The 21,750-nt window shown below is 43.4% G+C and overlaps 2 protein-coding genes across 4 annotated transcripts in view; one reads left to right on the plus strand and one right to left on the minus strand.

The window, feature by feature from the left end:
- LOC140717628 (leucine-rich repeat transmembrane protein FLRT1-like) overlaps positions 1–21,750 on the plus strand; it is a 237,121-nt gene that overhangs the window by 83,331 nt on the left and 132,040 nt on the right. The window lies entirely within an intron of this gene.
- LOC140717629 (ADP-ribose glycohydrolase MACROD1-like) overlaps positions 1–21,750 on the minus strand; it is a 221,700-nt gene that overhangs the window by 6,989 nt on the left and 192,961 nt on the right. The gene's annotated exons all lie outside the window — the stretch shown is intronic.

A 21,750-nucleotide genomic window follows, 5' to 3' on the forward strand; every position in this document is an offset into this window, starting at 1 on the left:
ACCCGTCCCATAAGTAGAAAAAGTTTTTCTATATTCACTCTGTTTGTACTCTTATTAATTTTATTAAATCACCTCTCAGCCTAATCCAAGGAGGACAGCCCTAGCTTTTCCAGTGGCCTTCGCTGACTGTTGCTATTCAATTCACGGTCATTCTACAAAATCTTTCTTTACCTCTTCTCTACGGGTTTTAAGTCTTCCCAATAACATGGTGTCCAGGATTCGACACAGAATTCGAGTTGTGGCTAAAGTAGAGGTGATATTAAATGCAAGTTCTAATAAAGAATTATTAAATTATCTACCTGCTTATACACTTCACATGCTTCGACTTGAGATTCAAAGTATATATGGAGTTAACAAACCTGAGATTCATCTTCTCCACAGACAGCCACGAAACAAAGAAAATCATCCCACGCCTAAAAAAAAACAAATCGCGCAAATGGCAACAAAGAAATGAGTGAAAAACATAAAACACAAACGCAAAGGAGTCCAGGCATATTTTGTTCATTATCTGCAGGTCACCCCCAATTCAAAATCACCCAAAATAGCAACAAAAAGAAAGGAGCGACCGGACACCAGAAACACATCATACCGTGAACTACAGAATGCAAAACACAAACCGCGTAGATTCAACCTTATCGAGCCATATCCTGTCTGCTTTTTAAAACTGAGTTCTGAATTAGTACCAGCACCTTCAAAGGTTTCTGTGCAATTGCAGCAAGCCCTCAGCAGCCACTGTAGAAATGTATCCATTATAATTATATTCTTTCCTTCACTTCTCTTACCAAAATAATCTCTGCCACTCTGTGCATCTGCCATGTGTCCATCCTTTTCACCAGAATGTCAATGTTCTCCTGAACTCATTGTCCGTTCCACTGTTTGCTATACTTTAAAATTTTGAGTCACCTGAAAGCGTTGAAATTATGTCCTGCGGTGGTTGCCCATCATGTCCGATGATGACAGGAGACCTGTGCGGGAGAGTTTTTAAAGCTGAAAAGTCGTCGTGCTGGCGCTGTCCCACTCTCTCGACCTCAGAAGTTCAGGTCCAGTGGTACAAGCAAGCATCACAAACTGGGGCTCTTCCCTGTTTGCGGCGGATGGCCGGGACGTCTTCTGTGCCTTGTCACGCCCTTCGCTCTCCGCGGAACTGTCTTTCTGGCCGTTGGAAATCACTGTAGATCTCATCCGCCAGTCTGCCAGAGCTGACTTGGCATGTCCCTATCTCTCCAGGGTATGTGGCTACCCTCACTTGGTTTAGCCCGCTTGTCGAAGCAGTGTACCAGGATGTGGCCGCTGTCGCATGCCTGTGTACCCGTTATTAAAAACAGCGCTTAAAACTGACCTCTTGGGCTTACAACAGCTAATTTTACTTTGCCAAAAAAGCTGAACGCTTACATTGCTCCCCATTTCCTGTCACAAAGCTACTTTAGATCTATAAAAAAACACGAAATGCTGGCAGAACTCAGCAGGCCAGACAGCATCTATGGGGGGAGGTAGTGACGACGTCAGGAGTCATGATGAAGGGTTTTGGCTCGAAACGTCGTTATTACCTCCTCCCATAGATGCTGTCCGGCCTGCTGAGTTCTGCCAGCATTTCATGTTTTTTTATTTATTTCCAGCATCTGCAGATTCACTCGTGTTGCCTTTAGATCTATATTGCTTTCATTGGTTGTGTATTTGGATCGTTGAAAGATAAATTAGTTGTGCAGTAATCATTTGGAGTTTGTTCCCAGAATTCACCTGTATTTTTTCAGATGAAAAGCCAAAGTTTCCCCAATATTTCCTGATGATTTGAATCTTCTCTGCATGTGAATATTTCATCAATCAGTGTAGTGGTCATACAAGGTGGGAAAACACCTTTATGCCCACCCACCATGTCCATACAGCTATCAAGTGTCAATCAAGATTAATCCCACTTCCCAGAATTCAGCTCATGGCCTTTTATGCCAAACGCTCATCTAAATACTTCATAAATGTATGAGAATACTTGCTTCCATCATCCCCTCAGGCAATTCATTCCAGATTCCAAACATACTGTGAGTGGGGGGGGAAACATCTAAATCTCCGCCACTTAATATAAAACCTATGCCCTCTGGTTATAAACATCCCTGATAAGGGGATAAAAAGTTTCTTACTATTTATCTTTGTCCCTCATAATTTTGTGCTACTTAATCTCGTTCCCTCCACTTTTCTCCATTGCAAAAAAAAATCAAACACGGCCTAGCTGATCTGTCCTCAAATGTGAGCAACATTCTTTGGGAGTCCCTTATGTGCCTCTCCAATGTGATCACGCCCTTCCTGTAAATGTGGCAAACACAACTGCACGCTGAACTAATGATAATATATGCGGAGTGGCCACTTTCTTGGGTACACCTTGTTAATGCAAATATCTAAGCAACCAATCATGTGGCAGCAACTCAATGCAAAGAAGCATGCAGACATGGTCAAGAGGTTCAGTTGCTGTTCAGGCCAAACATCAGAATAGGGAGGAAATGTGCTCTAGGTCTCTGTGGAATGATATTTGGTGCTAGATGGGGTGGTTTGAGTATCTCAGAAACTGCTGATCTCTTGGTATTTTCACACATAACAATCACGTGAGTTTATAGAGAAAGGTGCAAAAATAAAACATCCAATAAGCAGCGGTTCTGTGGGCGAAAAGGCCTCATTAACGAGAGGTCAGAGGAGAATGGCCAGACAGGTTCAAGGCGACAGTAACTCAAACAACCACCCATTACAACATTGGTGTGCAGAGGAGCATCTCTGAACGCACAACACCTTGAACCAGCAGAAGGCCACAAACACACACTTAGTGCCCACTTTAACAGCAGGCATCTAATAAACAGAGTATAGTTGTACTATAATCTACCCTGCCTTTATATTTTACACCCCAGCTAATGAACACAAGTATCCCATTTACCTTTTTAACTACTTGGGTTTTGGCTTTCAAGCATCCTTGAACGTGCAAACCAAATTTTCTCTATTCCTCAGTACTTCCCAAGAGTCTTCAGCCTCTTAGCCTTTTAAGTCAATCCAAAATGTCTCACCTCACATTTTTCAGGATTAAATTTCATTCCTCGTTTTAACTACTCTTCAATATGATATTGTGGCTGAGGATTGCCTCCTCACGATCGTCAGTCTTCATGTCATCTGTAATGTGTGGAAGGTTAACTATTTGCTGATCGAAAATTGTTCTGAAAATGGCTTCCCATGAGGTATGTAGGCGTCTTCCCATCGGTTAGCTGCCGTGCCGTGCAGCTGGCTTTCGGTCTTCAGGTGTATAGAGGTGGGCACGCGTGTGCGACTCGTTCTCTTGACCCCTAAGCTCTCTCCAGGCCATGAGCCATGGGCAGTGTTGAGGGTCCATTTGAAAGGTGTGTTACGGTTAATAGGGGAGGGGCTCTTGTTTCAGGTGCACCCCTAGTGCTCATTGCCTGTTTAATCTTCTTGTGTGATTTGGACAGATTTAACAAGTGTATTGAAAGCTTAATGTCGTAGTTTCTCAAGTTTGGGTGACTTGGATGAGTGCTTGTTCGACTTACATGCACGTGAAACACTGGTTTCCTTGGCTGCATAAGTGTAAGGAAGACAACCTCTGGCCACGCCAAACTCGTGAGATTGAGGCGCGCTCGATCCTACCCCAAACCCTGGTGTGTGTGGATTTTTTGTCATTTACTACCGTTACAAATTAATGCCATGAAATAACAGACAGTACACTGCGTAAAGGAATTATATTTATCAATCTTAACTCAACAATAACAAAATGGGCCCATTCTAATTAAACAGTCAAACGTGCACAAGTTGGAGCTCATCTTGAACTTCTCTGTCACTCACGCACTGGGCCCTCAGTCAATGTCAAAGCACACAACACCTTTCAAATGTCGCTCACAACCGACCTCGAACAAACAGGTCTCCCACCGGATCGTATGCTACGACCGGTTCTCCCCTGTGTCTTCCCTCTTCATCTCCCCTCGAACAAAAGCTCCAAGCCCAATCTTAGCGTTCCTCACCAGAGAAACCTCCCCTTAATCCAACTATCCCAACTGGTTGGCACAGGTTTCTCCTCATCTCTTATCTTCAACAGTAGCCCAAACATAAGCTTAAAACAAGCAGCTCTCACCAAACAGCACAACAGTAAAAAATATGAACCAGGGCATTACACACGTAAGCTGTTTAATTGTTTGCTTGTGAATAAACAGTTGCCGTACATACCCGCAATCAATGTCTGCTGTTTCACTCACCGAGCCCGCAAATCTGCTTCCATAAAACATCATCTACGAAACTCGTAAACTTACCTCCCACATTCATTAATCAGAATCTGGTGTAATATCACCGGCAAATGTTATGAAATTTGTTAACTTTGCGGCAGCAGTACGATGCAATACTTGATAATACAGGAGAAATACCTGAATTGTAGTAAGTATATATATATATATATATATATATATATATATGTGTGTGTGTGTGTGTGTGTGTGTGTGTGTGTGTGTGTGTGTGTGTGTGTGTGTGTGTGTGTGTGTGTGTGTGTGTCAAATAGATAAATAAGTAGTGCAAAAACAGAAATAAATAAGTAGTGAGTAGTGTTAACACAAGGAAATCTGCAGACGCTGGAAATTCAAGCAACACACACAAAATGGTGGTGGAACGCAGCAGGTCAGGCAGCATCTATAGGGAGAAGCGCTGTCGACATTTCGGGCCGAGACCCTTCGTGTTTGCTCTTTAAATTCACTACTGCGAAGTCTCTGCCAGTGATGCCTACACTGAAGAAGTTGAGTTAGTCCTGACGAAGGGTCTCGGCCCGAAACGTCGACAGCGCTTCTCCCTATAGATGCTGCCCGGCCTGCTGTGTCCCACCAGCATTTTGTGTGTGTTGTAGTGAGTAGTGTTCATGGGTTCAATGTCCATTCAGAAATCGGATGGCAGAGGGGAAGAAGTTGTTCCTGAATCGCTGAGTGTGTGCCTTCAGGCTCCTGTACCTCCTCCCTGATGGCAGAGGGGAAGAAGCTGTTCCTGAATCGTTGAGTGTGTGTCTTCAGGCTCCTGTACCCTCTCCCTGATGGCAGAGGGGAAGAAGCTGTTCCTGAATCGTTGAGTGTGTGCCTTCAGGCTCCTGTACCTCCTTCCTGATTGCAGAGGGGAAGAAGCTGTTCCTGAATCGTTGAGTGTGTGTCTTCAGGCTCCTGTACCTCCTCCCTGATGGCAGAGGGGAAGAAGCTGTTCCTGAATCGTTGAGTGTGTGCCTTCAGGCTCCTGTACCTCCTTCCTGATGGTAGCAATGAGAAGAGGGCACATCCTGGGTGGTAGGGGTCAATGACAAATGTCACCTTTTTGAGGCACTGCTCCTTGAAGATGTCTTATATATGACAGAGGCTTGTACCCATGGTGGAGCTGACTAATTTTACAACTCTCTGCAGCTTACTTCAATCCTGTGCAGTAGCCCCCCCACCCATACCAGACGGTGACGCAGCCAGTCAGAATGCTCCCCGCGGTACATCTGTAGAAATTTGCGAGTATTTTGGGTGACATTCCAAGTTTCCACAAACTCCTAATGAAATATAGCTGCTGTCTTGCCTTCTATATAGCCATGTTGATATGTTGCGACCAGGTTATGTCCTCAGAGACGTTGACACCCAGGAACTTGAAATTGCTCACTCTCTCCACTTCTGCTTTGTGGACAGGGATTGGTGTGTGTTCCCTCGACTTACCCTTTCTGAAGTCCACAATCAGCTCTTTGGTCTTGTTGACATTGAGTGCAAGGTTGTTGCTGCGACACCACTCAACCAGCTGATATATCTCGTTCCTGTACACCCTCTTGCCACAATCTGAAATTCTGCCAACAATGGTTGTAATGGATATTAGCAACAAGCATCCCATCACTGATCACCAGCACCCGATCATAAAGGCGACTTTTGTTCATCGTTCTCTGCGATCATCAAGCCGATTTTGGATGATTAGATTTGCCAAATTGCCCTGCACTCTTCTGGTTTGAATCAACTTCCTAGCATTGATAGGGGAAAGAGACTGTGTTTGCTTTGAGCAAGAGAATAAAAGGCTTTTTTTCCTGGTTAATTTGTTTTTCTACACTCAGTCGGAGGGATTACGGCTTAAACTATGTATCAAAACATAGTGAAATATATCTTATTTAGCAAGACAAAGTAAAGAGAAACGTCCCTGTTTAAAATTTATTTCATTTTTTCATACAGTAATAATCTTGATATGCAATTTTTTACACTTGGTCTTGGCAGATGCGTTTCCAAGATGGCTTTTAAAAAATGCTTGCTGTGTTGTTCTCTTTTTCCTGCTCGTAAAGACCAAATCATTACACAGTGCACCAATATACTTGTAGCAGCTATTCGAACAAACCAATGCCGCTGCCGGTGATCACACAGGGAGTTATCTTGCATGACGTGCCCTCTGATAAATCCAATAATAATGTTCCAAAATGTCGAATCTTACAACCTTAAAGCAATGCTCCGGTTTTCCCCCACATTCCAAAGACATACCAGTTGGTCGGTTAATTGAGCATTGTAAACTGTCCCATGATTAGGCTAGGGTTAAACTGGGTGAAGGGCCGGAAGGGCCTAGTCCGCGCCACCTCTCAGTAAATGACAAATAAATGTATTTCAGGCACATGAAAGATGTGGAGTTTGCCCAGAACCTTTAAGGTAGAAAAGCCCCCTAGCCCAAGGTGTTTCACAGAGCCAGAGGGTAAAAGGGAAAGGACAGATTAGAATCTGTTAGAAATGGAGAGATGGGTGAGTTGAGGGAATTTTTCTGTGCCCCAGCAGAAATATAGGAGCAATTATCATTGGAGAAAGTGGGGAAAAAACTGAAAATCATTATTTGTGCCTACATTTCAATTTAATAAACTGATCTAACTATTAAACATTTCAAGCGAGAAACTGTTTCACTACTGCCGCTCTTGGTTATTACTATACATGCTGAAGAAATGCTAAAGGGGAAAACAATAAAGCTGTCACATTAAAAGTGAAAGTGAATCTCTACTGTAGATAACCATTGGGGGGAGAAAAGGTTTGCTTTTTCCACTTGGGATAATTGACGAGCGGCAGAGAGAATCAGGTTTGGCCTGGAGCAAGCGGTCTGGTCTTGAAGGCAGATGCAGCATTCCCTCGCAGCCGACATCGCTACAGCATCAATGTTTTACCACAGCCTCGTATTAAAGCCTGAAAACTCCCAAAGTAATCCAGTAACAACCCTTTCAGATAAACCCATTTTCCTTGTTTAAAAAAGTTCACACTACAGCACAATGAATATTCTACAACACTGCACAGATGTTTGGAAATATTAATGATATATGAATAGAATGTGTGCCCACAGACACTGCAGCATAATGGCACTTATCCCACATAATGTGCAAAGAGCAACTGTACATGTCCTATTTGCTCGATCCTAGAATAAAATGATATTTTGCAACACATTTAAAACATATTAAATAACCGTACCACAAGCAACAATCAGGAGCAATGCTTAAGTGTTTGATAATGAAAACCCTCGCTGTCTCAGCCCACAACCAGTCTGTATTTTCACTTTTCTTTGAATAATGCAGGCTCTAGCGTACTTAGCATTAGCAGGGTTGATGGCACCTCATTAAAACTACCTCCAGGGAATTCCTGCAATCCAGTAATAAGATTACTATGTCACAGGTCAACTCGTGAGATTAGGCACAAAGATTTTCTTATGTCCGTGTAGGGGGAAAGGGGGATGGTAAACACCAAGCCATTTGAGGTAATTTTCTGCATTTCTACAATGCAGGTTGAAACTGTTCAAATGAATTATGCCGGTCTCATTACTGATTCACTTTTCTCTTCATATACAAATCTGAATCAGAATCAGGTCCATATGTCGTGAAATTTGTAAACTTTACGGCAGCAGTACGAAGCAATGTACGACAACTAAATAAAGAGAAAAAAAACTGAATTGCAGTATGTATATGTCTATTAAATAGTTAAATTAAAATAAGCAATGCAAAAAAAACCCCACAGAAATGGAAAAGTAGTGAGGTAGTGTTCATGGGTTCAAATGTCCATTCAGAAATCGGATGGCAGAGGGGAAGAAGCTGTTCCTGAGTCGTTGAGTGTGTGCCTTCAGGCTCCTGTACCTCCTCCCTGATGGTAGCAATGAGAAGAGGGCATATTCTGGGTGGTGGGGGCTGTTAATGATGGATGCGACCTTCTGAAGGCACCGCTCCTTGAAGATGTTTTGGATACTGTGGAAGCCAGTACCCATGATGGAGCTGACTAATTTTTCATGTTCCTGCAGCTTATTTTGATCTTGTGCAGTAGCCCTTACCCCATACGAGGTGGTGATGCCAGCAGTCACGGTACATTTGTAGCAGTTCTTGAATGTTTTAGTTGACAAAACCAGATCTCGTCAAACTCCTCATGAAATATAGCCACTGTCTTGCCTTCTTTATAGCTGCATTGATATGCTGTGTCCAGGTTAGATCCCAGGAACCTGAAATCCCTCACTCTCTCCACTTCTGATCCCTCTATGAGAACAAAGTACAAGGGACCGATGCTTTTAGGCAATGCCTAATGTAAAATAGGTCGTGGTGAATGTCAGAACCGGAAATAATATGCCGGTGCTGATAACCACTTCTCCCACACCCTTCTCCAGTTAATCTCCTAACGAAAATCCACAAGGGCCCCAATATTCATTCTTCCTCACTTGAAACTGGTGGCTTAATCATCCAGCAAACTGTCTGAATATTCGCAGTGTGCAGACCAACTTCGTTTCTCTTCTTTTTTGCAGCTGATTTTAATAGCCTCTGAGAATTTTCATAATAATCAAATAACTCTTAATTTAAGGGAATATGGAATGTTCTGTACCCTTTCAAGTTCAGTGTTACAGAACGGGGCAGCAGTGAAAAGGTTTGAAACAGAGTGAATTAGGTTAGGGAATAATCAAATAAGTCTTAATTTAAGTGAATACGGAATATTCTGTTCCCTTTCAAGTTCAGTGTTACAGAATGAGGCAGCAGTGAAAAGGTCTGGGACAGTGTCAACATCTCTGAGGATCTAACCTGAGCACAACGTACTCATGCAGCTGTAAAGAACGCAAGACAGCGGCTAGTATTTCAGGAGTTTTGGTTTGTCAGTTGAAACACTCTAAAACTTCTACAAATGTACCGTGGAGAGCATTCTGACTGGCTGCATCACCGTCTGGTATGCGGGGGGGGGGGGGGGGGGTGCTACCGCACAAGAACAAAGTGAGTTAGAGAAACTTGTAAAAGTAATCATCTCTTTCATTTCTTCATGGGTACTAGCCTCCATAGTATCCAAGACACCTTCAAGGAGTGGTGCCTTAGGAAGGTGGTATTCACCCTAAGAACCCCCACCACCCTCTTCTCATTGTTACTATCAGGAAGGAGGTACAGGAGCCTAAGGCACACCCTCAACGATTCAGGAACAGCTTCTTCCCCTCTGCCATCTGATTTCTGAATGGACATTGTACCCATGAACAGTACCTCACCACTTTTTAATTTTTTTTTACACACTACCTATTTTAACTTAAACTCTTAATAGATACAGTATATATGTTTTTCCTCTACATTGATTTATCATATATTGCATTGTGCTGCTGACAGAGAGTCAACAAATTTCACAACATATGCCAGTGATATTAAACCTGATTCTGATTCTGACAGTGAAATGAGGTTAGAAAATTGGGTAAGAGAACATTTTTAAAAACAGTATCATCTGCCACATCTTCAATACAGAAGACTTTTCAAAAAAACAGAATATCCTTAAGCTTTATATTTTAGTCAATTTATTTCCTGTAACACTGCTTATAGAATATGTTCGAGGTTTGTGAAAAATTGTGAAATGGTGAAGTAATTGCTCAAATGAAATAAGTTTAGTTGAATCCAGGGAAACTAAACTAGGATGATATATATTAAACATTCAAATCCATGATCCAGAGCTGGAAACGTTGTGAGAGGTATTTTGTACATATGGAAAGACACAATTTACATAAGACCATAAGACATAGGAACAGAATTAGGCCATTCAGCCCATTGAGTCTGCTCTGGCATTCCATCATGGCTGATTTATTATCCCTCTCAACCCCATTCTCTTGCCTTCTCCCTGTAATCTTTGACAACTGATTGTGTGTGATAGAGGTGTGTACACGTTGTAAAGAGCAAGCAGGAGAAAAATGAGTTGGATGTAGATAGTAGGGAAGCCAAATACCAGGCGCTGGCAGAGCAGTGCCAGAGACAGGACTGGCGGCCACGATGTGAGCCCATAGGGGTGGTTGTAGAGGTTTTGCTGGCTGTCCGAAGCAGGTGGTGATGGAAGAACTGACAGTTCCTTGGGAACAAACACAAGGAAATCTTCAGATGCTGGAAATTCAAACAACACACACAAAATGCTGGCGGAACACAGCTGGCCAGGCAGCACCTATAAGGAGAAGCACTGTCGACGTTTCGGTCCTAACGAAGGGTCTCGGCCCAAAACGTCGACAGTGCTTCTCCTTATAGATGCTGCCTGGCCTGCTGCGTTCCACCAGCATTTTGTGTGAGTTCCTTGGGAAGACTGGATTAAGGAAGCATTTGAATGTAAGAAAGCCAAATACAAGGATCAGTGCCAGAGACCGACCGGGTGGACGGTAGGATGCAAGCCTGTAGAAGGTGCTCACTGCACAGAAACAACTCCTTGGCGTTATGGAGGCTGCAAAGAAAAGAGCCATCAGGACTGTCACAGAGGCTGCTGAGCAAGCCCCCAGGTGGCTGTGGATCAAGAGGTGTGACACAAGGCAGGGCCTGACCAACCCTGGCTGATGTGTCTGATGTTGAAAGACCTGGAACACCCAGATGGTGTGACCCAGTGCATTCTAGGATGTATCTCAGCATCAGAATCAGGTTTAATGTCACTGACATGTATTGTGAAATTTGTTGCTTTGTGGTAGCAGTGCAATCCAATACACAAAAAAGAATCAATAGGTTACAAAAATAAATATATATAGAAATAAATAAGTAGTGCAAAACAAAAGCAAAAATAGTAAGACAGTCTTCACAGGTATCATCGACTGCTCAGACATCTGATGGTGAGGGGACAAAGCTATTCCTAAAATGCATGCATTTCTGGTCTCCTGCGTGTAGTCCTGGTCTCCTGCGTGTAGTCCTGGTCTCCTTACTCGAGGAAGGATGTACTGGCTTTGGAAGAGGTTCACCAGGCTGATTCCAGACATGGGGGGTATAGACTATGAGGAGAGATTGAGTCACCTGGGACTGTACTCGCTGAAATTCAGAAGAATGAGAGGAAATCTTATAGAAACATAAAATTATGAAAGGGGTAGATAAGATAGAGGGAGGAAAGTTGTTTCCACTGGGAGGTGAGACTAGAACTAGGAGACATAGCCTCAAGATTCGGGGGAGTAGATTTAGGACGGGAGGTGAGGAGGAACTGCTTTTCCCAGAGAGTGGTGAATCTGTGGAATTCTCTGCCCAATGAAGCAGTGGAAGCTGCCTCAGTAAATATATTTAAGACAAGGTTGGATAGATTTTTGCACAGTAGGGGTATTAAGGGTTATGGGGAAAAGGCAGGTAGGTGGAGATGAGTCCATGGCCAGATCAGCCACGATCTTATTGAATGGCGGGGCAGGCTCGACGGGCCAGATGGCCGACTCCTGCTCCTGTTTCTTATGTTCTTGTGTTAAATGTTGAGTGTGTGTCTTCAGGCTCCTGTGCCAGCTGTAGGTGGGTGGAAAATTTAGTCATCCATTCATAAAAAGAACACAACAAATTTTAACGAATAATTTTACTTCAGACTAATTAATCCCTGGAGCACTGAACATAAGTGTTTGATGGCAGACTGTTCCTAGGTTGGGATATGGAGACACTGGTAATTATTTTAAAGTCATATGCCCCCTATACCTGGCCAGTGGTGCAGTGGCATCAGCACTGGACCTTGAGGTGAGTGGTCCCAGGTTCAAAGTCCAGCCGGCTCCTTGCACACTTTCCATCCGTGCTGGTTTGAGCATTGAGCTAGCAACTCAGCCTTGTTAAAAACAAGACAAAAGGGCTCGTGAAACGTCAAGGTTGCTGCCCGCTGTGCCAAAGGCACAGATAGGAATGACTAACCCCATAAAAAGTAGGGGATATGCCTCTAAAATAGTTACCAAAGTTCAAAGTAAACTTTATCAGGGTACATATATGCAACCCTGAGATTCATTTTCTTGTGGGCGTACTCAACAAGTCTATAGAATAATAACAAAATCAATGAAATACCACTGATCTAGGGTGTTCGTCCAGAGTGCAGAAGACAACAAACTGTGCAAATGCAAAAAGAAGAAGCAATAATATAAAAAGTAAGCAATAAATATCGAGAACATGAGATGAAGGGTCTTTGAAAGTGAGTCCATTGGTTGTGGGAACATTTCAGTGATCATCAATGTGACTAGGAGCATTATCTTCACCATCTTCTCTTCTCAGAGTGGCTTGCTGATCTCCACAACTCTTGGCGTGAGATTTTTTTCACTCTCTATCATATACCCTTAATTGTGTTTTGCTTTGGATTTCTGGCATCTGAGGGCTTCCTCGTGTTTAGATTCTGCAGATCCAGAGCAAATTTTCATGTTTACATCCAGACCTGTTTACATTTCCTTGCAATAATCAGATGCCATTGTCTCTGAAGAATATAAGCTCCCTATTTTACGATGGGAGGCCACTTGAGAGATTTGCTTTGGAAACTGACAAGCAATCACCTCTATTGATAACTCATGTAATGATACTCTACTGAAGAATGTAACAGCCTCTTATACAAGCCCAGAGAAACCAGCCATTGTGCGAGGGACATCTTGATTCTGTACCATTGTAAAGCGGGCAGGGGAAAACAATTCTAAAAAATCAGGTTAATTAGATGTGTTGAAAGAACACCGTCCTTTACATTACTGAAGAAGGAAGGTTACCCATATCAAGTAATTTTCATACTTATGAATATCTGTGAAAGTGGTTCCACTTGTAACTTGGGGATGATCTGTAAAGGTTAATTTTAATTCCCAATTTTAGTCTGATTCGGGATTATATCATAAACTATATAACCCGTGGATTACAGCTTATCCAGTTCAAACTTCAAAGTAGTTTTATTATCAAAGCACAGGTAAGTCACCATATACAACCCTGAGATTCATTTTCTTGTGGACATACTCAACAAGTCTATAGAATAATAACCATAACAGGATCAATGAAATACCACCAAACTAGGGTATTCGACCAGAGTGTGCAGAAGACAACAAACTACAAAGGCAAAAAGAAGAAACAATAATATAAATAAGTAAGCAAAAAAAATCGAGAACCTGTCTCCAGGGCCCATGCAGGAACACTTCTGCTACCAAACACGTGAATTCTATAAACTCGAATGTCTATGTTAATAACAGGAATGCCTATTAGAAAGCAGTCACTCCTCTCCTCCCAGACTTCTCTCCTGCCTCCAGTGATGGGAGTCTGCAATGGAAGAATCAGACCTTTGAATTACACTGTTTCCTTGATAAATATCTGTGCCGGTGTTGCAGTGGCATCCGCATCGGACTTTGGAGCGAGAGGTCCCAGGTTCGAATCTGGCCGGCTCCTCGTGCGGGTTCTACTCGTGCTGGGTCGAGTGTCAAACTAGCGCCTCAGCGTTGTGACACTGAGGAAAACTGGTGTGGGGAGGAACTTTTTTAACATGATAAATCTGGAATGGATGTTTAGAGTGAAAGTAGCGATGCAGAGCAATATTTTTAAAATCAGAAGTCTTCCTTGCACTTTTTTTTTTGAAGCACCACATAGTGCTTATATTGAACGCTCCCAATAACCCATGCACACACATCTCCTTCCATAGGGAACAACAAATTAACTTAGCTAGAGCTATGACTGGAACTAGAAAATGAAAAGAGTAAACTGCTGTTGGTAGCGTTCAATACCTCGAGTAAAAAGGCTCTGAAAGTGCTGAGATTTACAGCACTACTGCAGCACCACTTAATGCATCTTCATGAACGGAGTACTTAAACTGCCAACCTTCAATTTTTTTTACTGTACAGCTGTGATGTTTTCGGTACTACTCAAATGGATGATCTGCTGCATTACAGAATTATGAATTGCCGTGTTTTTTTTACACACAGGCTGCAGTCTTTGTCTGTGAGAAGTTACTGATTGGTTGGGAGATAGAGCACTTTTTAAGGAGGACAAGGAGAAGAAGGGAGTTAAGAGGCCAGGTCAGGGCTTAAGGACATGGAGGTGGAGGGGAAAGGTGTAATTAGAGGTCAGGCTGGAGCCTCGGCCTCCGCTCCACTTTCGAAGGCCTGCGATGTGGACGTGGCCAAGGTTACTCATGGTTGGATTGTCAGGCTGGTAGACTAGAAAGGAGGAGGGCCACCGCACCCCAGGTCAATGAAGCACTGGCAGGTTCCAGGATCAGAGTTCTGTGCGGGAAGGGGGCATGAGGGCCAGTGACCCCGCTAGGTATGTGAGTTGGCAAGTCCAGAATTCGAGATCTGGAGTTCCGGGTCCTGTCATCAGCGAGGCAGAGTTTGAGGCCCACTCTCAGCCCACAGTACTTACTTACTTACTTTATTGTCACCAAACAATTGATACTAGAGCGTAAAATCATCACAGCGATATTTGATTCTGCGCTTCGCGCTCCCTGAAATACAAATCGAAGTAAATATAATAAAAATTTAAATTATAAATCATAATTAGAGAAATAGAAAAGGGAAAGTAAGGTAGTGCAAGTCAGGTCCGGATATTTGGAAGGTACGGCCCAGATCCGGGTCAGGATCCGTTCAGCAGTCTTATCACAGTTGGAAAGAAGCTGTTCCCAAATCTGGCCGTACGAATCTTCAAGCTCCTGAACCTTCTCCCGGAGGGAAGAGGGACAAAAAGTGTGTTGGCTGGGTGGGTCTTGTCCTTGATTATCCTGGCAGCACTGCTCCGACAGCGTGCGGTGTAAAGTGAGTCCAAGGATGGAAGATTGGTTTGTGTGATGTGCTGGACTATGTTCACGATTAGTAGAAACCCATATCAGAATCTGGGTTATCATCAGTCACATATGTCACAAAATTTGCTTTTTTTTCGCGGCAGCAGTACAGTGCAGTACATAAGATCACCACAGTATCGTGCAGAAGTCTGAGACACCCAAGCTATATGCTGTAGCTGTGCCTAAGACATTTGCACACCACTTTTGCATACCATATTTGCAGATATTGTTTACCTTTTGGTAAATGCAACAAGGTAGCCCTTCAAATACAGCATGTTGTGCGTACAGTGAAACTTTTAAGGAAGTAGAATGTGTGTATCTGTAATCAGCGCCTGGTGTTGCCTGTAACAAAACCTGCAGCGCCAAATAAAATGGAATGGACAGAATATACACAACAGGTCGGCAATAACTATGGAGAAAGAGACAGATTTAATGTAGCAAGTTGACGATCCTTCATCAGAACTGTGAGAAGTTGGAACTAAGTTGCAGAGAAGGGGAGGAGAGACTGAATGACTTCAGTGGTGGTGGTTCAGACTGAAAGAAGATCTAGTCAGAAGAAGAAACAAGTGGTGATGAGTAAATACGATTAAACAAAGGGTCCGTGATCCATTAGAGGGTCATGCCGAAGCACTTGAAGTCAGAAACAAGACAAAACATCCGTAGACAAGTATGGTCAGAGGGGATGGGAATTTCTCACGAGAGGTTTAGGTGAACCTCTTCTGCGGGACACGTGGACTAAAGTGCACTTTGACAGATGAAGGAACCCAGTTTCCCCCGAAGTAACAAGGAAACAGACTCACACTTGCGGTACAAGCCTGCCTCTATGTGAGTGGCCTACACCATTCACAAATTTCACACACACACACACACACACACACACACACACACACACACACACACACACACACACACACACACACACACACACACACACACACACACACACACACACACACACACACACACACACACACACACAGTCTCGTTTGCCACCCGTGTGTGTCCAGCCACACCTCGGAGACGTGTCATACGATATGCACCGATTGCAAATCTCTCATAAAGAATTTCAAGATTCAAAGCTCCGCAGTACATTAATTGTCAAAGTTTGCACATAGCAAACTACCCAGAAATTTGTCTTCCCGACAAACAGCCACGAAAGAAAGAACCAAGGAGCCAACCTTTCAGAGAAAAACATACACGCAAAAAGAGTTGTGCAAACAGCAACAACAAAATTAGCAATAACACAGGATATAAAACACCAAATCAAAAGGCATATTTCAGTTCAGCTTGGAGTTCATCATCTGCAGGCCACCCCAACTCAAAAGTCATGGTCTTTAAAATATGTCGTAAAAACAAGACATGGTCCGGACTATTGGAAATGACCAAATAGTTTCATCCAATGATTTGATTATACTTCTTCCTCATTCAAAACCAGAGTTATTTTCCGTTTATTTTCGTTTGCTGCAAGGGTTTTACAGAATAGTAGTACAAACATTAGACGGCACATAAATTAGAAATTCCTCATAAGAAATTCCCATCCCCTCCGACCATACTTGTCTATGGATGTTTTGTCTTGTTTCTGACTTCAAGTGCTTCAGCATGACCCTCTAATGGATCACGGACCCTTTGTTTAATCGTATTTACTCATCACCACTTGTTTCTTCTTCTGACTAGATCTTCTTTCAGTCTGAACCACCACCACTGAAGTCATTCAGTCTCTCCTCCCCTTCTCTGCAACTTAGTTCTAACTTCTCACAGTTCTGATGAAGGATCGTCAACTTGCTACATTAAATCTGTCTCTTTCTCCATAGTTATTGCCGACCTGTTGTGTATATTCTGTCCATTCCATTTTATTTGGCACTGCAGGTTTTGTTACAGGCAACACCAGGCGCTGATTACAGATACACACATTCTACTTTCACTTTACGCACAACATGCTGTATTTTTGCTACCTTGTTGCATTTACCAAAAGGTAAACAATATCTGCAAATATGGTACGCAAAAGTGGTGTGCAAACGTCTTTCCCTGTATAAAGTGATAGTCACGACACTCAATGTTCTTTCTGGAAAGCACGTCCAGAATACATTGTAAGCTGCAGAGAAGGGGAGGAGAGACTGAATAACTCCACTAGTGGTGGTTCAACTTGAAAGAAGACCTAGTCAGAAGAAGATACTAGTAAGTGGTGATGAGTAGAATCTGAAATGCTAGTACAGGAGAAACAGGAAATACTGAGTGCTGGGGCTTTATGAGGCATTGGTCAGACAGCACTTGCAATATTGTCAGCAGTTTTGGGCCCCTTATCTAAGTAAAGACGTGCTAGCATTGGAGAGGGTCCAGAGGAGGTTCACGAGAGTTATTCCAGGAATGAAGGGTTAACGTACGAGCAGCTTTGGATGGCTCTGGGCCTGTACTCACGGGAGTTTAGAAGAAAGAGGGGGAGTCTCACTGAAACCTATCGAATAGTGAAAGCTGTAGATAGAGCAAACATGGAGAGGTGTTTACTATAGTGGAGGAGTCGAGGACCAGGGGGCACAGCCTCAGAATAAAAGGACGTCCATTTGGAATAGGGGATGAGGAGAGATGTCTTTAGCCAGAAGGTAATGTATATCTGTGGAATCACAGTTGTGGAGACCTAGTCATTGTGCATATTTTAAGCGGTGCCTGACAGGTTCTTGATTAGTCAGGGTGTCAAAGGTTATGGGGAGAAGGCAGGAGAATGGGGTTGAGAGGGATAATAAGAAGGATAATAGGAAAGAGTTAGATAGAGCTCTTACAGCGGAGTCAAGGGATATGGGGAGAGGGCAGGAACGGGGTACTGACTGTGGATGATCAGCCATGATCACATTGAATGGCGATGCTGGCTCGAAGGGCCGAATGGCCTACTCCTGCACCTATTGTCTATTGCCTAAATCAGCTGTGATGGAATGGCGGAGCAGACTCGATAGGCTGAAGAGCCTAAATCTGCTCCTATGTCCTATGGTCTTGTGGTTTGATACAAGTGGCTGAGTTTCTGCAATTCAGTGTTGGTTTCTGAAAGTGGTATTAAGATGGAAGATGGGGTATTGTTGAGCAAGAAGGTTTTCACACATTTTTTTTTATCTTGGGTTCCTGATTCTTTTCCAGTTTTTTAGTAATGTATTTACCAAAGTCACTTTCCTAGGCACATTTTTTTCCCTAGTGAATGTAGCTAGTACAATGGAAGCTCAAATAGCACCTTTAACCTTCACAATACCAGGTTACTATCTAACCTCCAATCATTTATAACTTGGACAGAATCACGATACATCTCATCCATGCTGGCTCCCTTTAAAGCAAAGGATTCCCAACTTTTTTTATGCCATGAACCTCCACTATTAGCCAAGGGGGGACCGTGAACCCCAGGTTGGGAACCCCTGTTGTAAAGCATTTCAATCTTCCACCCGCAAGGTCCTGCAAATTATGTTCAGAATCAGGTTTAATATCTCTAGCATACGTAGTGAAATTTGTTAACTTCACGGCACCGGTATAATTTCGGACTTCTGTACCTCCTTCCTGATGGCAGAGGGGAAGAAGCTGTTCCTGAATCGCTGAGTGTGTGTCTTCAGGCTCCTGTACCTCCTCCCTGATGGCAGAGGGGAAGAAGCTGTTCCTGAATTGTTGAGTGTGTGCTTTCAGACTTCTGTACCTCCTTCCTGATGGCAGAGGGGAAGAAGCAGTTCCTGAATCGCTGAGTGTGTGCCTTCAGGCGCCTGTACCTCCTCCCTGATGGCAGAGGGGCTGTTCCTGAATCGTTGAGTGTGTGCTTTCAGACTTCTGTACCTCCTTCCTGATGGTAACAATGTGAAGGGGGCCTGTCCTGGGTGATGTGGGTCCATAATAAGGGAAGCCGCCTTTCCGAGGCACTGTTCCTTGAAGGTGTCTTAGATACTATTGAGGCTAGTACTCAAGATGGAGCTGACTAATTTTACAACTCTCTGCAGCTTCTTTCGATCCTGTGCAGTAGCCACACCCCCCCCATACTGGACAGTGCTGCAGCTTATCAGAATACTCTCCACGGTACATCTGTAGAAGTTTTGGAGTGTTTTGGGTGGCAAACCAAATCTCCTCAAACTCCTATTGAAATGTAGCTGCTGTCTTGCCTTCTTTGTAGCTGCATCAAAACGTTGGAACCAGGTAAGATCCTCGGAGATCTTGACACCTAAGAACTTGAAATTGCTCACTTTCCAATCCTTCTCCACTTCCGATCCTTCTCAATCAGACTACATTTTTAACGGTCTTGTCGACATTGTGTCCACGATCCTCACAGCCAGTTAACCCGGCCCCAGTATATCTTTAGCCCTGATACCTAAGCTACCTGCTACCTTATCTCTAAAGCTATCATAATCTTCGACACCTCCATCAAATCTCTTCTCGACCTTCAATCTGCTCTCAAGCTTAGCTAAAGCTTCTCATCCTGGAAAGCATTCTAATAAATCTTTCCTGCACCGTCTCTCAGACCTTCACATCCTCCTTAAAGTGCAGTGACCAACACTGGGCATTGTGTTCTAAGTTCAAAGTACATTTATTATCTAAGTAAATATACATTATGCAACTTCGAGGCTTAACTATGCTTAATTACATTTGAAATTGCTTCAGTCTACTTAAGTTAGGTCCGCTTAAGTATTATTAATATCGCTAGTTTAGTTTCATAAGTTAGATTACTTCAAGATTGAATGTTTTGCTAGTTGCTAATGAAGGATCGAATACACATTATTTTTGGATTGATCTGAGGGCGCGTCATACCAGATAACTACCCGTGGGGTTGCTGCCAGCAGCATTGTTTTGTTTGAGTTGCTGCTACAGGGGTGATAGGCCGATGAGGGACGGAGGAGAGTGGGAATGATGTCATAAACTGGGGTGGGGGGGTGATAGGTGGAAGTGGCGAAGGGCCGAAGATGAAGGAATCCGACTGGAGAGGACGGTGGAGCTTGGAATAAGGGGAGGGAGATGGGGAGGGGGACCAGTGGGAAGGAGTGTGTGGCTGATGAGCTGGGGGAAGGAAAAGAGCTCAGGTGATAACGGCCAGTTGGATCAGGCACAGAGATAACAGAAAGAAGGGGAAAATTGTTACCAAAAGTTTGAGAATTCAGTGTTCATGCCGTCAGGTTGGAGACTGCCCAGCCAGAACATGAGGCGTTATTCCTCTACTCTGCCTTCAGCTTCAAGCAGGTAGTGTAGGGAGCCATGGACAGAAATGTCGGTGTGGGAATGGGAAGTGAAGTTAAAATGGTGGGCTACCAGGTAGTCACAACTGGCATGGCAGATAGAGCAAAGGAGCTCAGTTCCCCCAGACTGCATCTGATTTACCCATGTAGGAGCACCAGATTCAATAAATAACCATATAACAATTACAGCACGGAAACAGGCCATCTCGGCCCTTCTAGTTCGTGCCGAACGCTTACTCTCACCTAGTCCCACCGACCCGCACTCAGCCCGTAACCCTCCATTCCTTTCCTGTCCATATACCTATCCAATTTTTTTTAAATGACAAAATCGAACCTGCCTCTACCACTTCTACTGGAAGCTCGTTCCACACAGCTACCACTCTCTGAGTAAAGAAATTCCCCCTCGTGTTACCCCTAAACTTTTGCCCCTTAACCCTCAACTCATGTCCTCTTGTTTGAATCTCCCCTCCTCTCAATGGAAAAAGCCTATCCACATCAACTCTATCTATCCCCCTCATAATTTAAAATACCTCTATCAAGTCCCCCCTCAACCTTCTACGCTCCAAAGAATAAAGACCTAACTTGTTCAACCTTTCTCTGTAACTTAGGTGCTGAAACCCAGGTAACAATCTAGTAAATCTCCTCTGTACTCTCTCTATTTTGTTGACATCTTTCCTATAATTCGGTGACCAGTACTGTACACAATACTCCAAATTTGGCCTCACCAATGCCTTATACAATTTCAACATTACATCCCAACTCCTATACTCAGTGCTCTGATTTATAAAGGCCAGCATACCAAAAGCTTTCTTCACCACAGGATCTGAACATTAGCACTCACCAACAAAATGGCCGAGTAAGACCTTGTTTACTTTCTACAAAACTGCTGGTTACATCAACAGTAGTAATGGAGACGTTAACTAACTGTTCTAATCAATCTCTATTAATTAGTCTTCAGGAACATCAAGAAAACCTCATCAGGGAGAAGCTCAGAATTTCAAAGTCAGCAGTTCCTCTGAGAAAAGAGTGACTTATAAGTGCACGTTGAATGAAATGGTGTAGTTAAAGCAACGTTATTCCTTATTCAACAATAAAAAAATATTTACAAGAATAAACCATTCAATAGCTTTACACACTTCGCAGACATTGTCAACACTTTCCATACAGCTGCCACTCATGTGGCAACATTATTCAGTGAATACAGTCTACACAGTTACATATAGTACGTGTAGATTGGCACAGTAGCGTAGTGGTTAGCACAATGCTTTACAGTACAGGCGAGCAGGGCTCAATTCCTGCCACTGCCTGTCAGGAGGTCTCCCAGTGACCACATGGGTTTCCTCTGGGGGCTCCAGTTTCCGAAAGCTACACATCTGTAGGTTGATCAGCCTCCGTAAATTGTCCCGTGATTAGGCTAGGATTAAATCGGGGGTTGCCGGATGGCGTGTGGCTTAAAGGGCCAGAATGGCCTATTCCGCTCTGTATCCCAATAAATAAATCCCTCAATTTAAAATTAGGTAAATAGTCTGCCTGTAAGGAGTTTGTACATTCTCCCCGTGACCCCATGGGTCCCCTCGTGGTGCTCCTCTTCCCCCCTC

Source organism: Hemitrygon akajei, chromosome 28 (genome assembly GCF_048418815.1).
Source record: "Hemitrygon akajei chromosome 28, sHemAka1.3, whole genome shotgun sequence".
NCBI lineage: Eukaryota > Metazoa > Chordata > Chondrichthyes > Myliobatiformes > Dasyatidae > Hemitrygon > Hemitrygon akajei.